At 45.8% G+C, this 6,601-nt stretch overlaps 1 pseudogene; it reads right to left on the bottom strand.

The window, feature by feature from the left end:
- Positions 1-6,483: 6,483 nt before the first annotated feature.
- Positions 6,484-6,601, bottom strand: LOC111736630 (annotated as a pseudogene).

Genomic DNA, 6,601 nt, shown 5'->3' with positions numbered 1-6,601 from the left:
AGCAAGTTGAGGTATGAGGAAACAATTCTATTTTTGTAACTAGCCTGAGAACTTAAAATACTAGACTTTCCGGTCTTGTGTCAATGCCTAAATAAACATCAAACCTCCAGATAGCCCTCTAATTATGCCCTGAAGGACTAGAGAAAGAATGTTCATGTATCCACACAGCCTGATACTCATCATCCAGACCATTGGTCATCTAGAGAATTACTATCTCAAACCAATCCAGAAGCTAAGAATTCAGGACCGATTCTTCTCAAAGACATAATTTTTATTATGTATGCTCAGCTTTTCTTTCTTGTTTGAAATACTCTGATATTGCCTAGTTGTATTTATTTTGTGGTTTGCAAATGCTGCGACCCTGGAATAAGTATCTTTTTTTTCTAGCTGAAGCCTCATGAGTTCATTTACGCTAGGTGCTTGGGACAGGGAGATTAAGCTGATAAATTGAGAGGACTGGAATCCCGGAGGGCTGGTTTTTTTCCCTAGTTCTGTTATTTGCTGGCCACATGACTAGTCAAGTCACTTCCCCTCTTTGGACTTATTAAAGTTCTCGTTCTGACATTCAGAGATGGATGGTAGAGGTCTGAGAGCCTCCTAAAAACCAGTACATAATGATTTGTCTAAGCAGTTTTTGGCAGAGACAGCTTTCAGCAGATTCTCAAAAAGACTCTGACCTCATAGACTTGCAGACTTTCTCCCAGTGACTCAGCATTGCCCTTCCCCCTCAAGTTCTGCTGACTCAGTAGCATGTGCTCTGAGAGGCTTCTGTTGGAGCTCCCACAGAGCATCTGATTGGCTCAGCCAGGCACAGTCCACTATGAGTGTTCATAATAAAAATTATGTCTCTGTGGGCAAAGCTCTGGGTCCTTGCCACATCCTGGGGGCCGGCCAGCCTCTAGAATAGACTAGTTGCCTGGCACTGTGCTCATGCTCAGTCCAGAGGGAGGCGGGGCCTATGGTCAAGGAGAGAACTATTGGCCTGGTGGGTACTCTGGCTTCCCCAGAGGGGACAAGGTAATATCAGGCCCCTTGTGTGGCCTTCCCACTTAGCTGGGGTCTTTCAACTGGGTGTCATCAGCCCTTAGTACAGAGCTTAATATAGTAGGTGCTCTATAAATGTACTGCTAAAATATTAACAAGAGCTACTTGAGAAGAAGGTGCTTGGGACAGAGATATTAAGCTGATAAATTGAGAGGACTAGAATTCTGGAGAGCCAGTTCTGGTCTCAGTTCTGTTATTTACTAGCTGTATGACTGGTTAAATTACTTTTCCTCCTTGGGTTTACTAAAATAAAGAAGCAAATAGATAATAGGAGGAACAAGGAAGAGGGAGTCTCTGCCATCTCCTAAAGCAGAGAAAAGGCTTCACTCTAGGAGTATTCTTTTAACTGGGTTTTGAAGGTCGAATAAGAGTTCATCAGGGAAAGAGGTAGAAAAGGTAATTTGAGACAGGGAAGTGGTAGTCGGAGGAGGGAGGTATTTATAGGATGCATAGATGTGAAAATGCTTACATTATTTAGGCAACCACAGAGGATGTGAGGCAGAGTGGCTGGAATCATGGGATGGAGGGCGAAGCTGGGAGTTTGAGGGAACAGCAATTGCAGAGTTGGGTTAGGGCCCAGGCCTTGTATTCTGAAATGTCAGAGGAGCGGAACAATTGAGAACAGGGATGGTAGAGTGGTGAAGGGTACTACTAGATCTCCTCATCAGCATCAAGGATCTCATCTGCCTGCTGCCTGGAGGGCTGCCTGCTGAGGGCTCACAACTGTCAGCCCGGGCTGCCATGACCAAATACCATAGAGTGAGGGCTGAAACTACATTTATTTTCTCACAGTTCTGGAGGTTTCTGCTGATTTGGTTTCTGGTGAAGGCTCTTTCCTGGCTTGTAGATGGCTGCCTTCTCAATATGAGTGCCCCTCAATTGTCACATGGCCTTTCCTCAGTGTGTACAGGTCGGGGGAGGGGGGGGAGAGAGCAAGCTCTCTGGTGTTTCTTCTTATAAGGACATTAATTGTACAGGATCAGGGTCCCAACCTTATGACCTCATTTAACCTTAATTACTTCCTTGGAGGCCCCATCTTCAAATACAGACACACTGGAGGTTAAGAATTTAGCATGAATTTTGGGTGGGGAGACACAAACATTCAGTCCATAACAGCCCCTCTTCAGGAACTGCCTTAGCAAAAAGGAGCCCCTGGCCCACAAAGTTACAGCCCTCCCCTGGGGCAGTATTACGTTGAGGTATAAAGGTCATTCCCCTGGCCTCAGTTGAGGACTATTCTGCAGGGCCGTCCTGGTTACATGGGGATGAGGCACCTGTTGCAACTTCTCTGCAATTTATTTTACCCCTCTGCCCTATTTTGCTGCCCTCACTTGCCTCATAGGTATGATCCTGAGAGCATGCCCCAATAAACTGCCCACACATCTCAGCCTCAGAGTTTTCCCCCAGGGAACCCCAGCTAAGAAGGGTGGCAAAAGAGCTGGTCAAGAGCTAACTTTGATTGGTTGGTAAAAGCAGCTGGTGTGCTTGTTCTATTGTGCATCTCTTTATTGTGTTTGACAGGTGTTGCGTTTCTTTTTTTTTACAAACTGAAGGCAAGACCCTCCACCAGGAAAAAGATTTTGATTTGCTTTGTTTTGATACTGGCTTTATTATGGTGGTCTGGAACAGAAACTTCGATATTGCAGAGGTCAGCCTATACTGAGTTTAAAAGGTTTCAAAGTCAAGTTCTAATAGTTATGTCTGCCATGGGTCAGGAAGTGGGCATAAGGGCTTATGTGCTGCATATCTGACATCGTGCAGAGTGGTGCTGTGTCACTGATGTCAAGTTGATGGGGGTGGGGGGCGGCATTGTAGGGAAGGTGTTGGTAGGCTTTCTATGTAGGAATTTACAATCTATTTTCAAAAAGTCTTTCAGTGGAGTGATGGGCTGGGTTAGAATTAGTCTGGAGGGAGAGTAGTAGATACAGTGAGTAAAGGTGACTGTTTCAAGGAGTGTGACAGGGAAGGGAAGGGAAGGTTGGAGAAAGCTCAGTTGTTTAAGCAAAAGCCCAGGGTGAGAAAAGCTTTCTTTTAGGATGGGAGAGCTTTCATATATTTCTAGTCTGAGGGGGAAGAGTCAGTGGCAAGGGTGGGAGACTGAAGATAAAAAATGGAAAGGACAAGTGATGGTGCAAAGTGCTAAAGCAATGATATTAAAAATCTTTAACAATTAGTAAGGCATAGACAATGAACAAAAAGAATGTACAGAGCATCAGTTCTGTCCTAGAGGTCACAGGTGCTAATTAGCAAAAGCAGAGAAGGGTTTAGCAGCTAAAGTTTAGCCTCACAAAGAGAAGAAAAGGCATTCCCTCTTCAGAGACAGAAGGGGAGAGGTAAAATAAGAAATGAGCATGATTTAGATAAAGATGATGTAGGGACTTGAGCATCCTTGAGAAGATCTTGAATGTAACAAAAACTCAAGATAATGAAAGCTTGAATAAGATTTGGGTGTGTTCACATAAAGTCTGTAGTTGGATAGTCTAGGGCAGATATAATCATCAGGGATCCAGACTCTTATCTTGTTTTGCTGTCATCCTTAACAAGGCTTCTACCTCATGGTCCAGGATGGATGCTCCAGCTCCTGCCATTATATCTGCAACCCAAGCAGCATAAAGAAGAAAGGAGTTTGTAGTCAGGGCTGACACTCAGCTGGCACAGGTCAGTAGAGTTGTATCAGTAGTGAAATAATTAAACTACTTCTATACCAGCTGATAAATAGCTGCTGACCCTCTGATGCCCATCTGCCTGTTTGCTCATTTCCTGGGACCACCTGCCCCTTCAAGGCAACAACCTGGGTCAGTGGGAACTTCCAGGACATTCCTCCAGCACTATGGCCAGTTGCAAAATAGTTGCACTGGATATGTCTCTTCCTTTTAAAAACAGTACCTAAATCACACTTGTTCTTTTGTCTCGTTGGCCAGAAAGAAGTCCTGTGGCTGCAAGGGAAGTTGAGAAATGTAGTCTTTATTCTGGGTGGCCATGTACCCAGTCAGAAATAGGGGATTTGATTACCATCAAAATCAAGGAAAAAGAGGTGAAGGATATTAGGAGACAATAGCAGACGCTGCCACATGGGAGGGCTAAATAAGTGCTGAGTACCACAGAGGACTTGGGGAGCCTGGCTGAGATGGTCGATTTCTCTAGCAGCCCATGGCAGGTGGAGATTAAAGAGAAGAAATCAGAAGCAGAGAATTGGTGGGTGGGGTCACTGAAGTTTGATGGGGAAAGGAGTCCTTGGGAAGGGCTGAGGCTTACTTGAATGGTTGCTTGAGGGGTCCAGACTAGGCAGAAAGGCAAAGGCCAGTCGGAGAGACTGGAGGCCGGAGGTCTTGATGAGGGAGATGCCGCAGGGAGAGGAACCTGAACTTCGTTGTTTGAGACATAGCGGAGATGGGTAGGGGGATTTCCAGGGCAGGATGAGGTTCCAGTGTGGCTGTTGGAGAGCCAGAGTAGAGCTGTGGGGCCAAGCTGGTGGCCCCACAACAGCCGAGTCTTCACAGCTGATGCTGCAGTTGTACCAGCTGTGTTGGCTAAGGACTCTTTCAGTTGTAGAAACGGTAACTGATGGAAGCCCTCTTGGGCCAGCATGGGAATTAATAAAAGGAGCTGGCAGGTGGGTGTTTCAAGAGATGTCAGGCAGTAGAAGTGGGACACCATGAGGAACTGGGACCCAGAACTGGGAAGCCATCAGAAACTCTGCCGGAATCTCCAGTATGGCTCACATTTCTGAGGAAAAATGAGCTTTTTGGTTCCCTGAAAACTTGAACTTGCAGTAGGGAGGAAATGAAGGGCATTTTCTTTTCTTTTGTAAATTTTCCTATAATTTTTGCTTTAAAAAGTGCAAAGTAACATGTGAACATTTTGATGAGTGAAAAAATGCAAAGACAGTTGACTCAAAGTCAGCAGACTCTCTTCCCATCTCCAGTTCTCTTTCCTCACTGAAAATACAGCCTCCTGTGAGAGACAGGGCAGGGGGCGTGGCTCCACAGTGCCTGCCTGGACTAGAGGATCCTGAATCTCTCTCACCAGCTCCTTGGTCCCCTCTGGGAAGTCAGTGGCAGGGCTTGAATTAGAAGATAGGGCTTTGTTCTGCCCATATTTCTTGGAACCCACTTCCCTTGCAGGCCTGTTGCTTCCGCCTCATGCTCCATAGCTGCTTTGAGTATTATTGTTTTGTCCAGGCTGGTTTCCTTAGTTAGCCAATCATTATTTAGCATTTGAGATCTTTTCAGTTTCTGCTTTTATAAAGGGCCCTTCTGTGAACACTTTGGATAAAATACTTCTTAGCTCTGGATTATTTCCCTAGGAGGTATATACTAGGAATGGTATGATAGGATCAAAAGGCCCAAATAGCTTCACGGCTCTTGTTCTCTATGTATGGATGATTAGGAAGGTATTTTAAAAGGATTTAAGCATCTATTGGCTTAGTAAAAAATTATAATAAGCGACTTACTGTTTTAATCTTCTTTATTAAAATTCTGTCTTTAAAGGGAAGGAAGTGGATGAAGGAACATATTACTGTTGTGTTCCAGTTGTGCACATGAAAAGACAGCAAAAATTCACCTCAGAAACACTGACATAACCCTCTAGTTACAGGGTGAGGGTATTAAAAGAGACCTGATTGGTTCAGGTTCTGTCACTGATTGCTCAGTAACTCCACTAAAGTGGCTTGGAGTCTTGTAACCTCTGCATAGAACACAGGGATTCTTTGCCTGTTGCATCAGCAAGGAGCTGAGGGACAGGGTTGTGTTTTAGAGCCCCACCTCCCCTTTGTTTATCTGGCTGTTGGGATGGTCTGCCCCTTGCTTGTGCATGGATTTAGAAAGCCTGCAGATGGGGCAACCATGCAGTCTACCTCTGGCCATTGAGACTGACTGGTGAGGCATCCAGTCTAGACTAAATCTTGTCTCAACTTTACTCAGTTCTTTCAAAATGTCCATGGTGGTGCACACTTCCCCATGCAGCTCCCCACTGGGAAGTAAGAGTTGCAGTGTGGGAGTGGTGGAGGAGGAGAGCCAAAGGCTCTGCGACTTCTCTGTGAGCTGTTCCTAAGAGAGGTTACAGATTGTGAAAGGTGAATGGAATCCAGGGTTTGTTTTACCGAAGTCAGTTGTGACCTTAGATAAATGTTTTTCCCCCTCCAGGCCTGTTTCCCCTTTGGTACAAGGATGGACTGTGACTAAATGACCTTTAAGAACCTGCCCTAATAGGTGAGATTTCCCTCCTATCCTTCCCTCCAGCTGGTAGGTATTGGGGGGAAGTGAGAGGGAGCAGGGGCACTGCTCAGAACCAGAAGGGTCAGCCACAGGTACAAGGCAAGTGGTTTCGTGTAGGCCACCCAGGTCTTTCTTATTCTGGAATAGGATTAGGATTGAAGGCTGGACAGGGCGGGGCCTTTTCCTTCCCCAGCAAGGTCCCTGGCTGGTTTTTTTCTCCCCTTGCCTACAGCACCTGGTCTTCCTAGGTGGTTTCCCATCCAAGTCCTAACCAGGTCCGACCCTGCTTAACTTCTGAGGTCAGAGGAGATCTGCATGTTCAGGGTGGCATGGCCGTAGAC

Source organism: Pteropus vampyrus, unplaced genomic scaffold, assembly GCF_000151845.1.
Source record: "Pteropus vampyrus isolate Shadow unplaced genomic scaffold, Pvam_2.0 Scaffold20, whole genome shotgun sequence".
NCBI classification, from domain to species: domain Eukaryota; kingdom Metazoa; phylum Chordata; class Mammalia; order Chiroptera; family Pteropodidae; genus Pteropus; species Pteropus vampyrus.
This window is presented reverse-complemented; position numbering and strand designations above follow the sequence as displayed.